A 12,403-nucleotide genomic window follows, 5' to 3' on the forward strand; every position below is an offset into this window, starting at 1 on the left:
GAGAACGAGGAACTGCTTGATTCACAAACACATATGCAGTTAAGAAAGAATAATTTAATAATTTTTTTAATCATTGTTGCCCCTGAATTCTGGTGGTATGGTAAGGAAATATCTTGGGGTTTGGTTTTTTTTATTACTATTTTGTTTAGGTTTTTGGTGGATTTTTTTTCAGCTGAAATCCACCCAAATACTATGGGTCTTTGAACTTTTATTTTCATGTCCTGTCTTTGAAAATAATCACTTCTTTGACTTTTAACTATTTCAGCAGTCATGACAAAATTATTTCCAGTTCCTCTGCACCCTGAGAGCATTTTTTGTTCATATTTGCTAACTTTTTTGTTTGTTATCATTGCAGCAAACTTCCCCTCTGCTTTTGATTACAACCCAAATAGATACTTTTATCATAATGTTCTATTATTTGTATCCAGTGCTATCTCAGTAGTGTTTCATTACAGCAGTGCTCTGTGAGCTGATAAAACACGGCAAACATTTCTCCTCTGTGTTGTGCAAACTAGAGACACTTCACTGAAAAATGTTCTAAAGCAAATAGAGATTGGTGAGGAGTATAAACCTCTGTGATTGCCCAGGGTTTGAACTCTCAACCTATGCTTTACCTGCAAGACCAGCCTGCTTGTTAAGCTTTTGCTCGTGTTATAGCTGATAAAATTGGAATGAAAGTAGATTTGTACCATGTGTTGTGTTCAGCTTTCAGGAAGCAGGATGCTGCATATGTGTTCTTAGTAGTTTTTTGTTGTTTTCTAGGAATTTTCAAGTAGAAATTACTGCTGAAGCAAATATATCAGGCCATCCAATCTGTATTAATAATTTTTTTCTTCTCATGATCCCACCTCCACATTCAGTCTACAGCATGTGATGGTCTCTATTATCTAACATCTTATTCTTTTATTTGTAGGACTTCCTTTACAGGGTTCACAAACCACATTTATACTGAATTGTCTTCTATGTTATCTTATTGCTACTTATTGACATTAAAAAAAAGTCTTTACAGTTGAATTTACAGAGTATAAATATGCTTTGTAATGGCATGAATTAGACTTTACATGTTTGCCATTTCTGTGCTCTGATTATTGTTTTTTAACTCCAAGTTTTATTTCCTTCCCAAAGCTGCAAATTTCATTTAGGAAAGTAAGGCTACACACGTGAAACTGAGCTGTCTTAATATGAAATGCTATTCAAAATACTGGGCAATTTATTGTTAATAAACTTGTGCACCCTCAACATACTAATATTTTATTTCTTTACTGACAAACATTTGTTATAAACAAAGATGTATTTTTAAAAGGTGGGAAAGGTCTGTTGAAAACAAGTACCTAATAAATTTATTTATGTAGCCAACTTTTAATGGCTGCACAAATCTAAGTTATTCACAGAGCGTTTCTGAGGAATTGTACTACATAAATGCAATACAAATTTGCTGCACTTCAGAAAAAGCCCAAACATGCCAATATGACAGGAAAGTTAGGACTATAATCCCTGAACCATTTCAGCTGTGATCTTTATATGTTTATTTCTTTAGCTTTCATCATTGAACTTCAAATGAACAGTAATAGTGGTCATTATTTCTCTTGTTCCTGAAAATTCTTTAATAAACAGGGCATATCATAGAGCTGATTCTCAGAAATGCTGAATACATAGAGTGGTCAAGGATTTTCAACTCACTTTGTAGGTGGTCCATTTCTGTTAATATTAAAGTTCTGTATACGCTTCGATGCCTTAGCTGTTGTTATAGAAAGGAGGACTCAGAAGTGGGGCTCCCTCAGTGTAGTCGCTCAGACATCTTTCTGCCTAAGCAAAATAAACATCTTCTTTATCTTTCCTCTTTGCAGATTTTGTTTGTGCATCTTAGTTTTGTGGTTACAAACTCTACCACACAAACTGGAATTTTCCCTTAAGATAACCTTTTTTAAAGGTGAATTTTCAAATGTTATATATAGTGAAATTACACAGATAGAATTGAACTGGTTGAGGTTTGTTAGTGCATCTGTAAAGTTTGCTTTTCAGTGGTGCTGTAGTTCCTTTAACAGCTGACAAATGTTTACTGAAATGTGCCAGAGAATAAAATATGTCTTTCTGCTCTCACCAAGCAGCTCATAAATCAATGTTGAGGCATCTGGAAAATATATCAGAAAGCTTTCTACAATGCAGACTCACCTGTACGAAACTACAAAACAAAGTAAAAAGACCCTTTTTTAAAACGGCCATCGGTTTCTTTCTGGACTTCATTAAATTTACCAATTTGTTTTGGTTTTTACACAAACATATCAAGTATGTTGTTATATCGTTAAGGATTGCTGCCAGGCTTCTCTTACAATTATCTGAGCCATCTCAGTAACAGGATTTTATTTATTTATAGTGAGATCTTTTTCCTGGGTTTGATTTCAAGCAAGCTCCTTGTCCTTAAAAGGACCCTCCACGCTTTGTTGGAATGACGTCTAAAAAATTGCTGACATAGGATAAGGATTTTTTTTCTTTAAATAGAGGAAACTTGGATCATCTGAGCAGAACAGAAAGGCTTAAAAGTAAATCCATCTCCTCTAAAAAACATTTCTGCAGGATTAATTGTTTCCTTCTACTCCATCAACTTTCAGTAGTTTTCTGATTCAAACACCTTCCACACAGTCTTCTGGGCTTCTAGGAGACATTCTGTGGATCATCTGAGCCTGCATGGCAAACCTGTTTTCTACTTTAGATGACCTCTCTTTCCCTCCCTCGAGGCTTCCAGCCAGCACAATTGCAGCATCCTTCCTTCTTGCTATTCCTTCTTCTCACTCAAAATGTGAGAAGGCTTCCTGAACAGAGATTCCCCATTCAGTCCTGGGGAATGAGCCAGCTTCATCTTTTATCTGAAACACAGCTAGTACTTTTCCTCTTTTCTGGCATCCGTGAGTTCTTTAACAAAAAAGAGTATGAAATGGAGAGTTAATTGAAAACTATGTGATTTGCTATTCTACCTACACAAGCAGGTACAGATTGTCCCTGTTAGTAACTCTTATCCCTAAAATTTGCATTTGGATTCTTCTTGTATATGCATGACATTTGTCTTCACTTTTAAATGAAAATCATTGTGGCATTTTATAGTGCAGTAAGTGGTCTTTCAGAAGAGTCAAGCTGATTTTTCGAGCTGCCCCAAACGAGAAATTTGTCACTATTCATGTACAGCAGAATATATACAACATAGGATTTGCTCTCTTGGAGTGCAGTTTGAAACTTGTATTATTATTGTGTTTGGTGATAAGTCTACAGGGTATGGGCTTTGGAATGAATGCAGAGCTGGAGGTGAAATTTATAAAATTTCAGTTCGCAGTTTTGTGCTTCAGATCTTTGTATCAGTTTTCTCTTATTCTGACAGTGGTTTCTAATGTTATTCTGAGTCAAGGTGGATTGAGAAGAGTATTTTATCAGTAATTCAAAAGCACCGTTCTCCTCTTGGACTCTTGTCCTATATTTCTGTGGTTAAATAAAACATGCTTTAGAAACTGGAAGTATTTGGACACTCACCCTTAAAAATGGAAGTCAATTTCACTTATTTTTTTGTTGACTTCTTGTCCCATGTAAAGATTATGTCCTTATGGATGTCTTCCCTTAAAATGTGTAGAGAGCCCTGTGTCTATTCTGGGCTCTAAATTCTAGGGAGTTTGATGGGATAATTTAAAGTGTTACAGTACTGAAGACATCCTTTTTGTAGCTATTGCTGTAAAAGCATGATTCAGATAAGTGAAGTTAGTGGTGCAATTTATGCCAGCTTCACAAGGTTTTTTAAGCCCTGAAAAAAGGCCTGTAGCAGGAATAATTTTTTTAATAGTTCCAGAGTTGTGGACTACAAGGTGTCAGTACTGAATTATTCTCAGTTCAGTATTAATCTGTTGATAACGCTGTTATAAGATACACACATAATTTAAGGCTAGCCTATCAGTTACATTGTTACTTAATGTGTGTTGGAACCTACTTAATCTTGGTAATTGTCTATAAGTTCATTAATCAAAGCTACCTCTATTAGACTCCTTATAATTGACTGAAACTGCCAGAAAATGAGTTTTATCTAATTTGTAACAAAATAGATCTTAGTCTTATCGTGTCACCATTTTTGAGTGATGAAAAAATACTCGGGAATGTGTGAATTGCCACTGAGTGTGTGTGCCTTGCCATCTCATGAGCAATCTGGATCTGTTTGGGTGCCTGAAATAGCTGCTGCTTGTTTTAAATTTTCATTGCTGAACTGGAAAAAAGTTTGATTCAAATATATAATAGGAGTTCACAACTCTAATTGTTACTCACAGGATAATTCAGGTTTGGAGTAACTTCAGGAGGTTGTCTTGCCCAGCCTTGCACTTAAAAAATGGTCAAGTATGTTATTTCAAAGTGTGATATTGATTTACATTTAAAAGATTTGCTTTTAGCTGCTAGGCTGAAGTCACATCAGAAACCAGTATTGACTCTTCTGGATCATAAGTAACTACACAGGGTACTCCTGCCTTAGAACACAGTCACATTTTAAGACCACAGCTTCGTTTCCATAGTAGTAATAAATCCAAGTTGAAACAGTGTTCAGCCTTATTGTTAAGCAAAGCAGCTATAAAAAATTTTAAGTCCTAATAATGTATGTTCATAGAGAATTTGAGGGTATTTTGGGATGATTTAATCAAATATGCAGCTTGCATCCCACTTCAAGTGTCTACTGTTTTCTCTCCTTTTTGAATGTGAGCACTTCTGAATTTCTCACACCTAAACCTGCAAGGATCTGAGAGATGCTGATTTTTTTTTAATTGAATTTTTAATTGACTTATAAAGTATATTAGTCACTGAAATGTTAAATTGACATAAATTGGCAGTACACAAGATGCCAGAAAGCATTCATCAAGAATTGGAGGCATTTATTCAGAAGAGTATATGCTGTAATTTTATTTGTGTCGAGTTTTATTGCACTTCATTTGTTGTGTTTAGTAGTTGAGCTGTACCAAACTTATATTACAGTAAACAGATACCTGAATCAGAAGCAGCTATCATCAAGAAGTTCATTTAGGAAATAGAATATGTGGTCATGCTTAAGTAGCTAGTGCTTCCTAGTCCACTCCATCAGTGCAGAGGAAGATGTTAGTTAAGGTGATAACTACATAATTAAGCTTTCTTATTTTATAACACCTATATAAGAGTCCAGACTGCCTGATTTCTAGTGCTGTATATATGGTAAATGAGAATTCAAGCTGATAAAGTTTAAATGTTAAATATTTTTTCCATTACAGTGTGAAAGCCTTGTATCAAGGAGATTTTGACTTTTCATGTGCTTCCAGCCATTTGTGCACTCCCTTTTCCTCCAGTTTATCTCAAATATATTTCTGACGAGCAGACCTGGTAGTTACAGAGGTTAGGAAAGGTTTCTTTCTTAAGTCATTTCTTATTAACTACATTCTGAAGTGGAGGGATTTAGGGCTAAAAACAGGGCTGGTAAAACTGACTTCTCATTTTTATTATCAAAGTCATGATCAAGCATTTGCAAAACTACATTAAGTGTTTTACATCTCAACTTCCCTATTGCCTAAGTATAGCTGTATGGACTTGGAGGGATTTTTCTTTCCTGTGAACCATCTAAAAAACCAAAAAGATGTTTCAGCTAGTCAAGTGGGCTTCCTGTGGACAGTAGAGGAAAAATGGCACCTCCAGGTGTTATCCCACTTCTGGCACTCAAAGTCTGGGATTTTAGAGTGAAATGGATCACATGCTAGAAACCAGAGAAAGAACTAGAAATTAGATGGCTATCTTTTGGGTGACTGAAGATAAGCAAGTAGTATCCTGTTAGAAGATGTTCTGATAATGCAGAATAATTACTGTCGTGCTCCCTTTTAGTTAGCTCAGGAGATTTTTGCAAGGCCAATTAGTGAAAAAGCACTATGATTTTCGTTGTCACTCAGAACAAAAAGAAATAACTATATATGCTCATAATGAAGAATGCCACTTTCACAGATCAGTTTCTCATTGGAATAGCAAGTCAAAAAATTACACAGCATTTCACCTCCATAAAATAAGATCAGGATGCTTCACAGTAGTAAGCACAACCCAACCCTAGGTCAAAACTTCTTCCTAGTAGAATAACCTGTGTATAAATACCTGGAAAATGCCTGTATTTCTATTTTAAATGCCAGAGTCTCAAGAGAATCATGTTCAATATTGCACCATTAGAGCTTCTCTGAATGGTAGCAGTAATTTTAAATGATGCCCTATAATGTTTTAAGATTTATAAATATTTAAGCCTTTATTACAGATTTTATAAGTCTTTATTGACATTAGTATTGCTTAAGATTAAACTCCTGAGTGCGAGTTGTAAGAGTTGCAAAGTCTTGTGGATGTAGCCCAGGAAAGCCCAGGGTCAGTGTAACTGCTGAAAGCAGCAGCACCAAAAGAGCAGCAAGTGGAAGTGCCTTTTCACTTCATTAATGTACATTTCACACATCAGAAAGTGCCCCAGCCTGCATCTTACATTTTGTTTGAGATAAACAATTTCTGTTTGAATCTGTTCTTCAGCACAAGGTAGAAAGCAATTAAACTGTAACTGCATCCACTTTTCTCACTCAGAAAATTGACATTTCAAACAATTCAATATTAATTTTCATCTCTGTTTCTCAGTATGTTCATGCTGAGAAGTGCTATTTCTCCTTTGAAAACTCAGAGTTCTGATCTTAAAAGTGCATATAATTCAATTGCATATTGCATGAAACATACAAAGGTAGAAATGCAAATGTCAAAATCTGCCAGAGTAATTTTAAAAGTGCTTTTATATCCTTGAGGAATTATCCTAAATCTGCAAAGCTGTTTTGAACATGCAAGTTTTGTGACAGCCTTACATTAACAGATAAGTGTATCAAAACAGATGTTTCCAGCCTGATCTGTATCAGCTTCAGTTCATAGAGCAGCAGACAAATTTTATTCTATGTTAAATGCAAAATAACCTTTTCTCTTGAAATCCTAATCCTAAAATATTTTCACATGACAGGAATAACATACATGGCATTTTTTAGTAAAAGGACTTCTTTGAAGAAAGTACAGCTTCTATTGTGTTCATCATACATATTAGTGAAAGAGTAGAACATGGCATTTGATAAAGTAAAATCCTTTTCTTCTTGAATGTGAAGACCCTGGGAATAGTGCTGGGGGAATAGGGAATAGGGCTGGTTTACTGCAGTTGCCAAGAATGTTGGAAGGGGATCTGATAAATAGTAAAATAAAAAAAAACCCTAAAGTATGCTAAATAAATTTAAGCTATCTATGGATTGCTTCCAGTCATATTAATAATATTTTTCTCTGTGCATCTGCACCCTTGCACTCTCTTAAGTAGTGCAGTTGTTCTGGCAAAATCTCAATCCTAGCTCTCAGTTTATATGTAGGCTGGAGAAGGGTGTTAGTTTAATCTTTGACAGTTATGAAAAAGAAACTCAGTCTCATACTTGCTGATTTCTGCATGGCATCTTCAAATGCCACTTTTTTGTTACAGAATAATTGTTCTTTGTAAAGTACTATGATGTAGGATTCGCTAGCTCATAAAAGCAAAGTCATACACTTGTTTCCATCATTTATTACAGTTTTAGTGTTAAAGACTCTTGTTTCAGATAACATTATTGAAACTTCATATATCCTTTTGCTTACAGAAAGCAGAAAAATGGTCTTTTGTTGCAGCCTTTACAAATGAACTCTTGTGTTTCCTCACAAATATTGTACCTTAACTTGGATGTAGTATCTCTAAAAATGCACCTTCTAGGACTGGCAAGAAACTCTGTCACTATGTGTTAGCCTGCTGCTCATTTATGGGGTTCTTCTTTTGGATGCTAGTTGAATAGGTCTCTGGATAAATCAGCTTTCACCCCTGGTTAACAAGCAACTTTTAAAAAACTACAAATTCAGTGTTTCATGCTTATCACTGCTGGTATTGAGAAGCAGCCGTTTTGTAATCTGCAGTTACAAAATATTAAAAGGGTAACAGATTCTCATAATCTCAGATAAGTGAGGAAATAATCAATTTGCTGAAGGGCCTTATTATCATAATTCCATAAGGTAAGACTGTGATTCTGGTACTTAATGTCTCAATGGACTCCATTAAACAAAAATAAAGAAATTTATTTTTCCTCCAAAGGAAAGCCCAGAGAACCCTTAGAATCTGCTTCATAACCCCATCGATCTCTCTGTGGCATCTCTATGAAATGATTTGAAATCTGGTATTACTGATGCAATTTTCAGTATTATTATGCTTTTCATTTTCCTCTTGCATCTGCTTGTGGCTGCGTTATTCCAGAGACTGTGCAAACGTGAAAAGGACACAATGACTGCCCCCTAGAGTTAGTGGGTTTATATAAAGCGAGTATGTAGTACTTTATAATGTTAGATCAGACTTCAAGAATTCATCTAAGAAAGTATTTATATGCATTACTGCTTAAAGCTATGCTTTTTGTGTAGAAATGTAATATTCATATTGCAAATTGAAATATCAGGTTAAAACAAAAGAATACAGCACTTTGTAAAAATTTGTAATTAAAAGCATTTCTTTAAAAACAAAGCCAAGAAATTAGGTAATTGAATGTTATGGATATGATCCAGTATGAAAATTTTGAACAAACTTAACCAAAGAACCAACACCAAAGAGATCTTTTTGAGAATTTCCAGTAGATTGCGGAGCCCTAGCCTAGAGAAAGAAATGGAAATAAAATCTGCCTTGTTGGCGAAGCTTTACAAACTCCAATGTATGTGCAGGGTAGTAATCACCAATTACATTCAGAAGTTTCTTGTCTCTGTGGCCAGTGTTAAATGTTAAGTAATATCTAACAGTGTGGGGTACATATGCTATGAAATTTATGTAGGTACAATGACCTTATGCCAGTTTACTTCCTATGTAGCCTATGTAAGCATATAAAATTAAACCAATTTTTCAGTTTATAGGGAAGGTTTCAGTCTGCTAGTGCAGCAAAAGACAGAATTTGGTCTTACTGAATCCACTGGGCTTTGAAGGGACCTCTAGAGGTCAGCTAGTCCAACATCCTGCTCAAGCAGAGGTTCAGTAGGAGCAGATTCCTCAGGACCTTGCCCAGTTGATGAAAGGATGGAGATTGCTCAGCCTGTCTGGGCACCCTGTTCCATATATGGATCAGCTTCATAGGAAAATTATTTTCCTTTTATCAGTTGGAATTTCCTGTGTTCCAGCTTCTGTCTTTTGCTTCATTTTCTTAGGCTGTGAACTCCCAAGATAAGCCTGACTCCCATCTTTTCTACACAATCTCATTAATTAGTTTTAGACAACAGCAAGATCTCCCCTTAGCTCAGCAAATGGAGGTCACATATGCTATGTGATCCAGACCCCTGACTGTCTTTGTGGTGCTCCACTGGACTTGTTCCAGTATTGCTATGGCTTTCTTGTACTGAGGAGATCAAAACTGGGTGCAATACTCTAGGTGCAGTTTTGAGACAGAATTACTTGAGTCGAGAGGAAGAATAATTTCTGTGATTGGTTGACTAGATGCTGTCTAATAGATCCCAGTGGTTGGCCTTCTTATCTGCCAGAGCATATTGTGGACTCGGGCTCAACTTGTCCAATAGCATCCGTAAGTTTTGGAAGTTTTTCAAAGCTGCTATCCAACTTGTTTACTCTGGGTCTATGCTTGTGTAGGGCATTATTTCATCTTGAGTGCATGACTTCATATTTGCCTTTGTTGAACTTTGAGGTTCTTGTCTGGCTGTCTATCTGAATAGCAGTCCTGCCCTCCAGCATACTGACTGCTCGTCCCAACATCATTTTTCTTTCTACGAATGCTCTCTATCCTGTCATTCAGGTTGTTAATGAAGATGCTAAGCATTATTGCCCCCAGTATCACCACCTATGGAGTACCCTTTGTAACCATCTGCCAGTTGGATTTTGTGCTGGTGGTCACAACCTTTTGCACCCAACAATCCAGTCTGCTTTTCACCCACCATATCATCCACTTATCTGGTCAAAACCTAACGTGATTGCTATTTCAAGCCCTGCTATTTCAAGCCTATAATTTCTAAATTAGAAGTGGTTAAAACCCCATTTAAATGTGTTTAACCTCAGTGGCATCGTTGTATATGCTTAAGTTACTTCAAGACAAGTTTCAACAAATTTAAAACCACAAATTCATTGTGGCAAGGACCAGGGTGAAATAATCTTCTTGTGAAATCGAGACCATAATAGGATAATTGCCACTAAATTCATGTAGAAACAGAAGTTTTCTTTATCTACCAGAGAGGGAATTATAATATTAGCTCAAAATGTTGCATTTTCAGTCAAGGACTGTACTTGCAGATTTTAAAAAGGGATGTCTTTAACTTTGCTTATGGAAGCGAGTACTTTAGAATCAGTGGAAATAAATCATAGAATCTTAGAATGGTTTGGGTTGGAAGGGACCTTAAAGATGTTCTAGTTCCAACTCCCCTGCCATGGGCAGGGATACCTCCCACTAGACCAGGTTGTCCAAAGCCCAATCCAAACTGTCTTTGAACACTTCCGGACTGGAGGCATCTACAACTTCCCTGGGTAACCTGTCCGAGTGTCTCACCACCCCCACACTAAAGAATGTCTTCCTAATGTCTAACCTAAATCTGTCCTCTTTCAGTTTAAAACTGTTACCCCTTGCTCTGTTGCTACACGTTTTTGTGAAGTCCCTCCCCAGCTTTCATGTAGCCTCCTTCAGGTGCTGGAAGGCAGCTGTATAGTTTCCCTGGTGTTTATTTGTGATGCCTGTTACTAAACTAATCTTAGTCATCACATGTAGACTACTAGATTCTTATCTGATCTGATATATAATTCAATTATATAGCAATAACATGAATTTTAAATTATTGCATATACAGAGAAAAAAATGGCCATTGTAAGAAATATGATCAAACCCACTTACATCCACAGGCATTTTCACTCTTTATTTTATTGTTACTTTCTTCAGCTGTATATCTCGTGCAAAATTATCCCCATATAAAATTGATACAGAGTGCCTTTAACTTAATCTTTATGTATATGAATATATACACGCAAAATATCTATGTGTGTGTGTGTTTGTATATGGATTTTAGTCCAAACTTTTACCTGCACCAAAGAGAAAGGGAAGCTGCACTGGGGAGTGCACATTCATTTAGAAAGGGGTTCCATTCATTTAGAAAACACACATTATGGCACAGAATTGAAAACTTGAGAATAAAATCTTTAAGCTGTCAGCTTAATCTTATGCTCATGGAAGCTAAAAAGAATTTTTCTGTTACACTCCTGAGAAGCAGGATTCAACTTAGAGCAACAAAGCAGCATTATTAAGGTAGAGTGAGTAAGCTGCAAAGACACCAATCATAACTGTGTCAAACAATGGGGAGGTCTGCTGTAAGTCAATGAGTTAAGTAGGAAGGGAAGTGAAAGTACAGCTGGTTTTAACATATTAACAACATCTGGGTAAAAATTTTAGGTGCTTGACAGTGAATTAGGATCTGAATTCTCTTTTCAGTCATGACATAGCAACTGTTGAGCAAGTTTGTTAAATGGACTAATAGCCTGTTTTGAAAAATGCATCTGAATGCCAGTTCAGTCACTCTGGTTCTTTGAAAATGTTGCACTTTGCACACTAAGTGTATTTCATAGAAAGAAATTAATATTAAACTATTAAGTGCAAGAGTGCCTTTTTTCATAGTGGAATTTCTACTTTCGTTCTGAAGTTATAGGTTTCTCCATTGATTTAGGATGTTTAGGAAATTACAATCCCTCACACAGCAACTTGCTCTTGAGGCAGGCAGTGACAGAAGATATCTTTGCTTCTGGGCTCCCTCCAACCTCTCATTAGCACACCATAGCTACAGACAGACAAAGCACTTGTGTGAGTCAGCACTGCCTGACATGCTGGCAGAAATGGACTGGGTAAGCAAAAAATTAGTCTTTCCTTTTACAGACAAACATTTGTTAAACATAGCACACTCAAATAAGTCATATGAGCAGCCGATAGGAGGGGTAGAAAACTCTGCCTTGGCCCAGCAGGGCTCATGAGGTTCAAAATGTGGCAATTGTAAACTTTACCACTTGCATACCAGATGTCTGCCCACACCTTGAAAGTTGTTCTATTTTGTTAGAATTCAGCCACCATGAGTCCTACCATAATATTAATGTGCTGTTGCTAACTGTTGTGTAACTTACAAGCCCTCCTTCCCCTCTCCTCCCTGACACCCTCCCAAAACAAACCCCAAAACCCCACAGTTTTGGTAATTCCTTCATGTCTCTGCTAGAAAATTAGAATAACAAAGCAGATAAGCTGCCTTCCTCAGCAGGACAAAAGCAAGCTGCTTTGAAATAGGATGATAGCAGATAGGTGGGCAAGCCAGCGTGTATAATTTTCCCTACACAGGTATTAAGTCTTCA

The 12,403-nt window shown here is 36.4% G+C and overlaps 1 protein-coding gene across 1 annotated transcript in view; it reads left to right on the plus strand.

Annotated features, from left to right (window-relative positions):
• CTNND2 (catenin delta 2) overlaps positions 1–12,403 on the plus strand; it is a 522,813-nt gene that overhangs the window by 458,799 nt on the left and 51,611 nt on the right. The window lies entirely within an intron of this gene.

Source organism: Calypte anna, chromosome 2 (assembly GCF_003957555.1).
Source record: "Calypte anna isolate BGI_N300 chromosome 2, bCalAnn1_v1.p, whole genome shotgun sequence".
Taxonomy (NCBI): domain Eukaryota; kingdom Metazoa; phylum Chordata; class Aves; order Apodiformes; family Trochilidae; genus Calypte; species Calypte anna.